Source organism: Mus caroli, unplaced genomic scaffold (assembly GCF_978045245.1).
Source record: "Mus caroli unplaced genomic scaffold, Mus_caroli_1 scaffold_6, whole genome shotgun sequence".
Classification (NCBI taxonomy): domain Eukaryota; kingdom Metazoa; phylum Chordata; class Mammalia; order Rodentia; family Muridae; genus Mus; species Mus caroli.
The window spans coordinates 66,610,065-66,620,973 of NW_028227261.1; positions in this window are offsets into that span (position 1 = coordinate 66,610,065).

The following is a 10,909-nucleotide window of genomic DNA, read 5'->3' on the forward strand; positions in this document are numbered from 1 at the left end:
GGAGGATTTTACCTTTGATGAGTATGAAGTGTCCCTCCCTGTCTTTTTTAATGACTTTGGGTTGGAAGTCAATCTTATCAGATATTAGAGTGGCTACTCCAGCTTGTTTCTTCATACCATTTGCTTGGAAAATTGTTTTCCAGCCTTTCATTCTGAGGTAGTGTCTATCTTTTTCTCTGAGATGAGTTTCCTGTAAGCAGCAAAATGTTGGGTCTTTTTTGTGTAGCCAGTTTGTTAGGCTATGTCTTTTTATCGGGTAGTTGAGTCCATTGATATTAAGAGATATTAAGGAAAAGTAATTGTTGTTTCCTGTTATTTTTGTTGTTAAAGTTGGCATTCTGTTCTTGTGGCTGTCTTCTTTTAGATTTGTTGAGGGATTACCTTCTTGTTGTTTCTAGGGCGTGGTTCCTGTCCTTGTATTGTATTGGTTTTTTTCTGTTATTATCCTTTGAAGGGCTGGATTTGTGGAGAGATAATGTGTGAATTTGGTTTTGTCGTGGAATACTTTGGTTTCTCCATCTATGTTAATTGAGAGTTTGGCTGGGTATAGTAGCCTGGGCTGGAGTTTGTGTTCTTTTAGTGTCTGTATAACATCCGTCCAGGATCTTCTGGCTTTCATAGTCTCTGGTGAGAAATCTGGTGTAATTCTGATAGGCTTGCCTTTATATGTTACTTGGCCTTTTTCTCTTACTGCTTTTAGTATTCTGTCTTTATTTAGAGCATTTGTTGTTCTGATTATTATGTGTCAGGAGGTATTTCTTTTCTGGTCCAGTCTATTTGGAGTTCTGCAGGCTTCTTGTATGTTCATGGGCATCTCTTTCTTTAGATTTGGGAAGTTTTCTTCTATAATTTTGTTGAAGATGTTTGCTGGTCCTTTGAGTTGAAAATCTTCATTCTCATCCACTCCTATTATCCGTAGGTTTGGTCTTCTCATTGTGTCCTGTATTTCTTGGATGTTTTGAGTTAGGATCTTTTTGCATTTTACATTTTACTTGATTGTTGTGCCGATGTTCTCTATGGAATCTTCTGCACCTGAGATTCTCTCTTCCATCTCTTGTATTCTGTTGCTGATGCTCGTATCTATGGTTCCAGATTTCTTTCCTAGGGTTTCTATCTCCAGTGTTGCCTCATTTTGGGTTTTCTTTATTGTGTCTACTTCCCTTTTTAGGTCTAGTATGGTTTTGTTCAATTCCATCATCTGTTTGGATGTGTTTTCCTGTTTTTCTGTAAGGACTTCTACCCGTTTGATTATGTTATCCTGTTTTTCTTTAAGGATTTGTAACTCTTTAGCAGTGTTCTCCTGCAATTCTTTAAGGGATTTTTGTGCTTCCTCTTTACTGTCTTCTACCTGTTTACCAGTGTTCCTTTGTATTTCTTTAAGTGTGTTATTAAAGTCCTTCTTGAAGTCCTCTACCATCATCATGAGATATGCTTTTAGATCCGTGTCTAGCTTTTCCGGTGTGTTGGGGTGCCCTGGACTGGGCGAAGTGGGAGTGCTGGGTTCTGATGATGGTGAGTGGTCTTGGTTTCTGTTAGTAAGATTATTACGTTTACCTTTCGCCATCTGGTAATCTCTGCGGTTAGTTGTTGTCGTTGTCACTGTTTAAATATTGGAGCAGAAGCTGTGTTCCACTCACCAGCAGTCTCAAAATCCTGTGGCGGGTGTCGTGGGTAGCTGGCGGGTGTCAGCTGACCCTGCACTCTAGCTACCCCGGTGCTGGTCCGGCCGGAAGTGGCCTGTGGTCCTACTCAGGCCGTTTTCTGCTTCCCTAACTAATGCAGTCTCAGGTCCCGCGCACAATTGGATTGGAGCAGAAGCTGTGTTCCACTCACCAGAAGTCTTAAGATCCTGTGGTGGTTGTTGTGTGTAGCTGGCGAGTGTCAGCCAACCCTGCGCCCTAGCTACCCTGGCGCTTTTCTGACCAGAGAGGCTTGTGGCCCTACTGAGGCCGGATTTCTGCCTCCCCAACCAAAGCAGTCTCAGGTCCCGCGCAATTGGATTGGAGCAGAAGCTGTGTTTCACTCACCAGAAGTCTTAAGATCCTGTGGCGGGTGTTGTGGGTAGCTGGCGAGTGTCAGCCGACCCTGCGCCTTAGCTACCTCGGCGCTTTTCTGACTGGAGAGGCTTGTGGCCCTACTGGGGCCGAATTTCTGCCTCCCCAACCAAAGCAGTCCCAGGTCCCGCGTGATTGGGCTGGAGCAGAAGCTGTGTTCCACTCACCAGCAGTCTCAAAATCCTGTGGCGGGGTTCCTGGGTAGCTGGTGGGTGTCAGCCGACCCTGCGCTCTAGCTATCCTGGTGCTGGTCCGGCCGGAAGTCGGAGGGTTACTTTTAAAAAGAAGAAAAAGAAAAAAACTAGGGGAACATGGAATTGGGATGGGTAGTGCAGGAATGCGGGTATGGGAAAAATAAGAGAGAGAGAGAGATGGGGGGGGTAAGGGTGAATATGATCACAGGGCAGGGGAGCATCCTCTTGAAGACAGTGGGGAGGAGGAATGGGATGAGGAACTGTAGGAGGAGGGACCGGGAGTAGGACAACAACTGGACTGTAAGAAAAAAAAATAGAAGTAATAGAAAAGAAAAAAACTATCAAAGAAGTAGTAAAAACATTCTATTTTAAGAAAGAAGTGAATGCTGAAACGTAAGTTACTAAGTGAACCATCTACATTTCTCCTCCCATCCCACTGACACAACCTCTCATGAGAAGAGTGGGATGGCAGGCTCCTTTCAGGAGCTTGTCAAACATTACTTCAACGTTTTCAAATGGAATGATAATTCAGCTTGTGGAGTTTCCCAGGGTGTAAGTCTAAAGCCTTTTACATTACACTTCTAAGACCCTTTAGCTCAATTATGCACCCCCATTTCAAACCCGTATAGTATGATGAAAAAAAAGCTTCAAACAATGAAATAGCCACCTAAGGACTACCTCTTTAGAGTGAACAGATTATTAATTTTACTTATAATATACTAAAATTTATTAAAATGGGAGCTCCACAACATCTGATGGGGTAGGTCAGTAAAATTTCTGATGCATATACAGTATAAAGGGTGGGACTTAGGGTTAGATAGTAGTGGATCCTAGTCCTTTACACATTCAGCAAGGGATGTTGTCCAAGTTACTTGAGTCCTGAAACCCCAGCTTGTGAAAAGTAAAATAGGGTTTATAATGATAGAAGCACCTTGGTGCCTGCAGGTTCTAAGCAGCCTGCGTGAGAGAGATTGTGCAGACTATCAGGAGACACAAGTCTATGTTAATGCTCCCTTGCATTGTTATACAATTACTAAGAATCACTGCTGTAGAAATCTATTAAATGTTCTATATTGATACTTTTCACCAGTTTATTTCACTTGGCCTTCAAGGTCAAGGTTACCTATGCTAACTAAGCCGATTTTAAGATAGGTCTGTCTACCCATTGTTTTTTATTGTGCCTTTTTCATCAAACTATAAAACTTTAAACCACAGGGTTTGTGGGAATGGTACATTTACTAAAAATAAAGACAAGTCATCATAATTTGTAATGTTTCTCGTTTACATATTACACATGGATAAGAACTTCTGTATCTGCTAAAATCGCTCTGGTAGTAGACTCTAAAGTCAACAGGAAATGAGAGTCATAGCAGGTAGCTGCTGACACGTCATGCCCAGGGCCTCTCATCAGAAAGGGTTTCTTTCTATTTTCTTTTTCTGATTCATTTTAAAAATATCTATTAAGCATCAGTAATATTCAAGGCACTGAGATGAACAGAGATTATACTCTGTGAATTTCCAACTTGGAAGAGAAAGACCACACTTAAAACAGCTGGGATGCAAACTACACTTTGGTAGTTCTCATGGGCATGCTGAGGGAGAGTCTTATGGCTTCGCTAAGGAAGGAAAACTGCTTCCCACTGACGGTAAATGGAAGAATTCAAAAGACTTTATACACTCAGTAAATAGTAAAAGAAGAATCCATGCAATGCTACCATTGGGTCAGGACACGCTACCAACCTAGAATCTCTTCCATGAGAATGGTGCTTTTGTCAGAGTGCTCCAAAGGCAACAAGGACCCTGCCAATCACAGGTCTGTGTGGGACAGCACTTTGTGCACTCAATCCATCCTCAGTTAAGGAGTGACTCAATGTACATTCTTACCATTTATTTTCTGCCTTCCTGGGTAGTTGGTCAGCTCCTGGAGGGTAGAGAAGAAGTCTTTCACTTTTAGCATGAAGTCAAGCTCAAGCAAATTATAGAGTCTCAATACACAACTGTGTTAGGGAGTGGAGGGCTTCACCAAACCAAGAGACCAGGAAGGAAGAATTCAGTGTTAGCAGTGCACATTAAATCCCTTACAGACAGAAGACTTGGGGTCTGGCAAAAATGGGGCATTCAGGTCATGCTGGCACGAGGCTGGGGCTGGACCACTGCCAGGACAGAGCAGAGATGGCAAAGATACATTGTGCAATGAGCCCCAGGGAAGGTGAACAACTGCATTACTCCGCCCTGATCAGTGAAGAAAGCTCCATTATTCTCTCCTAGCCTCTGGCTTGAGGTTAGTGGCGGTGCCATGAAGCTTGAGATCAGGCATGTAGATGTCTAAACGGTAGGGAAAAAAAAAAGGTGGAGTGAAAGCTGACGAAGGAGTAAAAAGTTAGAGAATAATTTAATAATGTGCCTCTTCTAAATCATGCGATTTAGACTTCTAAAAGGATGTTACTGATAAATCTGAACAACTAATATAGAAGAGTAAATGTAGAAACATCTGGGGACTTTGTGGTGTTTTGAAGGTATATTGAAAATAAATATCACCTGCCACCTAACCTGTAAGAAATTCGAATAATGAAAATAGTTTTAACCTCAAAGAAAATGCATGCAAATTCCCCTTTAAATCACAAATTAAATTTTAGGTGTAATTAATTGTCCCTATACAATGCTCTCAAGAATCTAACAAAAGAGAGACACTGCTACATTCTGCACCTCTTTGAACTGGAGTTCCCCTCTTTGTATCCATGTCACTAAGTCTGTTTCCACTGCCAGGCCAGAGCAAGGGACTAGAGGACACAGAGGAAGGAAAGATGGAGAGAGAGAGAGAGAGAGAGAGAGAGAGAGAGAGAGAGAGAGAGAGAGAGAGAGAGAGAGAGAGAGAGAGAGAGAGCAGGCTTCAAATGTCTGGGCTTGTCGAAAGGTTGGAGTTATAGAGAACAGAATGCAAAGGAGAGAATGTGCCAGAAACCATAATGTTGGCAAACAGAAAAGACAGAGAGGAGACAACAGCTGCTGAATAGCTAATTGATGTATGCTGCTAAAACTCCAAGAAATAGATTTGCAAGAACTGTGGAAGAAGAGACTGGGAAAGGAACTGAAGGACTAGATGTAAGGTAGCAATGACATGGAAACTTCAACTACACATACATACTGAATCTTTTCCTAGGCCAATGCTCTGCAGGTTTTTTCCCCCTAAAAATAGGAACCATGTCCCTAAATTGGGCTAACTTGAGATTTTCAGGCAATTACTATATGAGTGAAATAGTCAATTAGAAAACCCAGTAATTTGTAGCCATTAATGCATTTGCACATGCACGTGCACGCACGCACGCGCACACACACACGTACCCAAAGCAATATCCAATTTGAGCCTTTAAACACTTCAGGAAGCACTTGAATAGTAAGCAGTTCAAGGAAATAGAGGTTACAGATGTGTGTATTTTCACATGAGAGAGCTGAGGTTTAAGCACCTTTCTGAAAGTCATGTAGCCCCTAAAGCATTCAGTATTTGAAATCTAGCAGTCTGGATCCACAATCTAAGATCTTGGTGGCTTTTTGAAAGAAGGGTCATACTATGTCGCTTATGCTAGCCTCAGACTTATTATGAAGCACAGGCAAGCCTCATTTTCATGATAATTTTTCTGCCTCAGCCTCTCAAAAGCTGAGATGCTACACAGGTACCTCCATAACTGACTCACAGGCTGAATTACTGTTATCATCCATCTCCTTCCTTCCTTCCTTCCTTCCTTCCTTCCTTCCTTCCTTCCTTCCTTCCTTCCTTCCTTCCTTCCTCCCTCCCTCCCTCCCTCCCTCCCTCCCTCCCTGTCTGCCTTCCTTCCTTCCATGCTACACACATGACCTACCACTCTGCTCCATCCTCAGCCAAGTTTGAAATCCTAACCACTACGTTGCGCCACCATCTACAGAGCAGGCATGCCTATGAGTTTCATATACAGATCAACGCTCATGAAAAGGGTTGCAATGAAAGATTAAGAAACATAATCAATCCTGTTGTAACACTTGTAAAATTAGGGACAGAAAGTTCTCTATATAACACCATTCATTTTGTTAAAAATCCTGCCAATGACTTATGCACAAATGTTAATATTTGTCTCCATAAATATCCAGTTTGTGGTATGATGAGGTTTAAAGAAAAAAAAATGCTAGCCTGATTTTCATTGTTATAAGGTATTTAAAGTAGTCCATTTTGTGACTGTGTGTGTATATTTGCTCTTGTATAAGATCTTTACTTTATCTCATATCTCCAAGATTTCTTTTCCTGTTTGAGACTCCAAGGCTCACCACAGCAATAGGGAAGGGAGAAAGAATGGAGAAAGGCTGGGTTAAACAAGAATACCTATGACTGAAGTAAGACAGAATGGTGCTGCTTTCAAATGGAAGAAGTGATACAGAGGAGTGGTCCCTGAGGGTTTGTCATGCTGTTACTATGTCCAAGTTGGATTCACAGTTTTGCAGTATGTTTGATTTTTAAGTCCACCGTTCAAGAGTGTTAAATTCTAATTTTCAAAATGAACTAACAGTGGACAGTCAGTCATTAATCTACCCTTGCTCCTAATTAAAAGTGATCTTTTATTTTTATGCCTCATGTGTAGTTGAAATCCCTTTGAATATAGCAGTAATTGACATTATACCACACCTACACACTCACCCACACTCCTGCACATATACACATAAAGAGATACCACATCCAGGAGTCAGAAATGGAAACAGGCACAGCCAGACTAGTGTGCATTGATTCTGTGAGGACACATTAATTTTATGCTGTCTTCTGATAGGCTGTGGGTGGTTAGATCGGAAAGATTTCCCTATGCCTTCTGCTGGAAATGCAGTCTAACCCATGGTAACAGAAGGAACTGAGAGACGTGAAAGTGTATTACAAGCCAAAATAGTGGTAATAAAGAAAAAAAATGTACATACTCACACGTTCTGCTGTAATTGTCTCACAGTTTTTCTGCTTTTGGGCAAGTTGTTACAAACACCTATTCCCAGAAAGCTGTTTTCCTAAGTCAGCAGTAGCTGTGTTCAAGTAAGGCTTCCCCTGTCGAACGATGAGAGAGAGCATTACAAAGCAGTCTTTTCTGATGGCTCCCAGCCTCTTTCTCCACAACCTCTGCTTCAGATAAATCAGTCAAATGTATTCCTGAGTTATTTGATGAGCTACAGGGAGTAAAATAATGTAACAAGAACCAAGAATATTCACTAGCTTAAAGACGCCCTCTAGGTCTTTTCTAAAAGCATCGCTGACAGTCAAAAGGCAACGTGCGAACACTGAGAGGTTCTGAGAGCAGGAAAAGCCCTCTTGAGGTCAGGAAAACAGTGTGGGTGGTTTAATTCGAGGAAGTTTAGTTCCCCCAGCACTCGGCGACTCTTCTAGTTCAGTTTACTTGGTTGTTTGGGTCGGTGTCTTATTTCATATATTCAGGGAAGGAGAGAGACTGGTCAGTACGAGGGAGGCATAGTTAACATTAATTTTTATAGGATCAAAATGAGCTAAAGACCAAAGGAACAAGGAAGCAACATCAACATGAAAGGTGCTTAGAAAACCTGAAGCAAGCAAAAGCAAACGAGTTGGATGCCAGCTGCACCTTACAACAGGTTCAAATCAGGTTCGTATTTCACGCTACATCCTCTCGGTCATTTGGATTTTTCCCCACTCCAGACAGAGCACCAAAGTTGATTTTTTGTCAGTCGCACACAATCCTGTTCACACTCTTAGAGGTTCAGTGAGGTGTGTGTTCCTTGAATGTATGTACAATGCTAAACGTTGGGAGCACTATGAGAACAGGTGGGCGAGAGGAAATGGTGGTAGAGATGGCACTCTGGCCGGAGGCTCAGCCGAAGGAGTGCTTGTTACTTTAAAGATTTAATCCTTCCGCTGGTGATATCATTTCTGCAAGTGTTTGCTTTGGCATCTACTGCTAAACTAACAATGATCCAGCAATAAAGTGTGTCACATTACTGTGATCAGAAGCTAGGACAGATTTCTGTCACCTCCCAGATTTCTTTTGAAAACTTCCCACGCCTTGACTTGAGACCAAATCTACTTGTTGCAAAGATGGGGCAGCTTTCAAAAGACTCAGAAAATGAGCAACTTAATAAAACATCTTTGTGATGCCCTGGCGTTTTTTCTTGTCTTTGATTTTAGTTTGTTCTTTCTCAAGCTTTCAGCTGTATTTTCTCTCTCAGCCCTTGCTTTTCTTCCTTGTTTAATTTTCCTGTTCTATTTGGTCTCCTAAATAGACACATCTTAGAACCTGGAAAGGTGAATTTACCAATGATCTACTTACCAAACTGTCAAGAGCTCCCAGAATGTATAAAAATGAATGAGAGGAGAGGGGACCTTGAGAATGTAGGCCATGACTCTTCAGTAATCGTCTGTAGAGCACTTACAATGACTAAACAGTGTAGAATCATTTCATCAAAGTGTAGAAAAGTTGCTTGGGAGCTCCAAATTCCACTAGTTTCAATAGTTGGTTTCCTCAGAAAGAAAATGTATCCTAACAAATTATGGGATTTTCTTGAGTCAAGTCCGATTTGGGAAACAAGGAGCAGAAATAATTGAAATTTTGATTATACAGAGAATCATGGGAAAGATTAGAAACATGTCAGTTGAGATAAATGACGACTATTTCTCGAGGTGTGCTCTTCAAATCGGGATTTTGCTAAGTGTTAGGAGGAAATTTAGGAATCACAGTTAGTGATAAGAATTCTGTCAATTATAGAACATAAGTTTCCTATCCTAGCAAATAAAACAAATCAAGAAGGCAGGAGATAATCACCTATTTTTCCTCGATTCTCTAAAATCAAATTTCTCAGTCTTACCAAAGTTTTAGGATATATACTGTGGAGATGAAAAATAACTATGAGAGAAATACCTGAATAATATGATTATCAGAGCACACCCATGATAGGTGGCCTTGTTGTTGAAATCATGGCTCCTTCAAGGAACATTCCACAGAGGGCAAAGGGATCAATAATCAGCCTGATTTGAGATAGATCAGTAATTCCTTCAAGGAAAAAAAAATGGCTGATTAATGTTATGGGAACTGCCTTGGAGTATCCTGTTTTTAATGGGACCAGGATGGTATTAGAAGAACCCTTGTTTCTGTTCTCAGTTGGTTCAAAGAGCATATCATTTTCTCCCACTCTTTCCCTTGTCACACAGCACACTTGTAGAGGAAACGTCACTTGTGCTTCAGCGCTTGATGGCCAGTTCTCTGCTTCTGGGTAAGTTAGTGTTTGAGCAGTGCAGCAGACACAACTAGACCTAGGGGTAAAATTCAATTAAGTATTTTTTTTCAGATGGTTTACCCACAAAATTCCATAGTGTTTTATGCGTGCCTGAAGAGTTGTATGACCAGTGCCTTTCGCAACACCAGACTCATGTTGATTTCCAAATATGCTGGTTAAAAAGTGCATAATATGTAGAAGTCATCCACCACATATTTTTCTATTTAAATGTCCCAGAACACTATGAGGACTCATGTCCACATAGAACAACCACATATAAATGCATCCCTCCTTTTTTTCAAAAACCAGTCTCTCTTGGCCTGAGGTAGGATGGTGAAATGGAACAGAATTCAGTATTACAAGGCTCTGCTGTGAGCAGTAACTAACTCCTTACTTGATCTTCTCTAGCACAGGTAGTCTGACCAGAGTATTTCAAGGTGGCAGCATTCTTCCATTTACAGATGAGCAAATAGATTCTGACCTGTTAGGCCCCAAAGGTTTGACTAAAGAGAATTCATTAAAAGTTAAAATTTAAATGAAAATTGTAATAAATGTCAAGGTAATATTTTAATGGTGGCTGAGAAGTTACCACACCCCAGAAAGGAATAAATTATATAAATCTTATTAGATTCTTTTTAGAGCTCTGTTTCATCACACACACACACACACACACACACACACACACACACACATTGAGGCAAGTCTCAGATTTAGTTTTTGCAGACCTTAACTCATATCCACAATTACTTTTTTTTTTTTTTTTTTTTTTTTTGTGGTTTTTCGAGACAGGGTTTCTCTGTGTAGCTCTGGCTGTCCTGGAACTCACTTTGTAGACCAGGCTGGCCTCGAACTCAGAAATCCGCCTGCCTCTGCCTCCCGAGTGCTGGGATTAAAGGCGTGCGCCACCACGCCCGGCTCACAATTACTTTTTAAAGTTTTTAGTTTTATTAGGGAAATGGGACTCTCCTTGACTTGTTTGTAACTGCACATGGAAGGATTTATTCAGGTTTTATACGTTGTTCTTTTTTGTTGTTATCTTTTTGTTTGTTTGCTATTTTTAGAGTGAAGCTTAGGAATCTAATTTCTTTCTTTCTTTTTCTTCCTTTTCAGTTTATTTACATCAAACTGAAAAAGAAACTAAATCAGGAAAGGAAATTTCTGCACTTTTACCGCAGTCATAGATAAATGGTGTCTGTGTGGGTGAGACTGTTCTAAATGCTTTGTTGTACTTTTTAAGTGTTGTAAGCAGAATTAAAATTTATAAATACATTGAAATAAACACCATAAGTTCTATGGTAACCTAAGAGTTTAAAATTTTACATTTGAAAGGATTATATGCATTTATAAAAAGAAATCAATAAAACCATCAAGCATGGGAAAGAGAAAAGAACTGGATGTTTACATAAAAGGAATAGA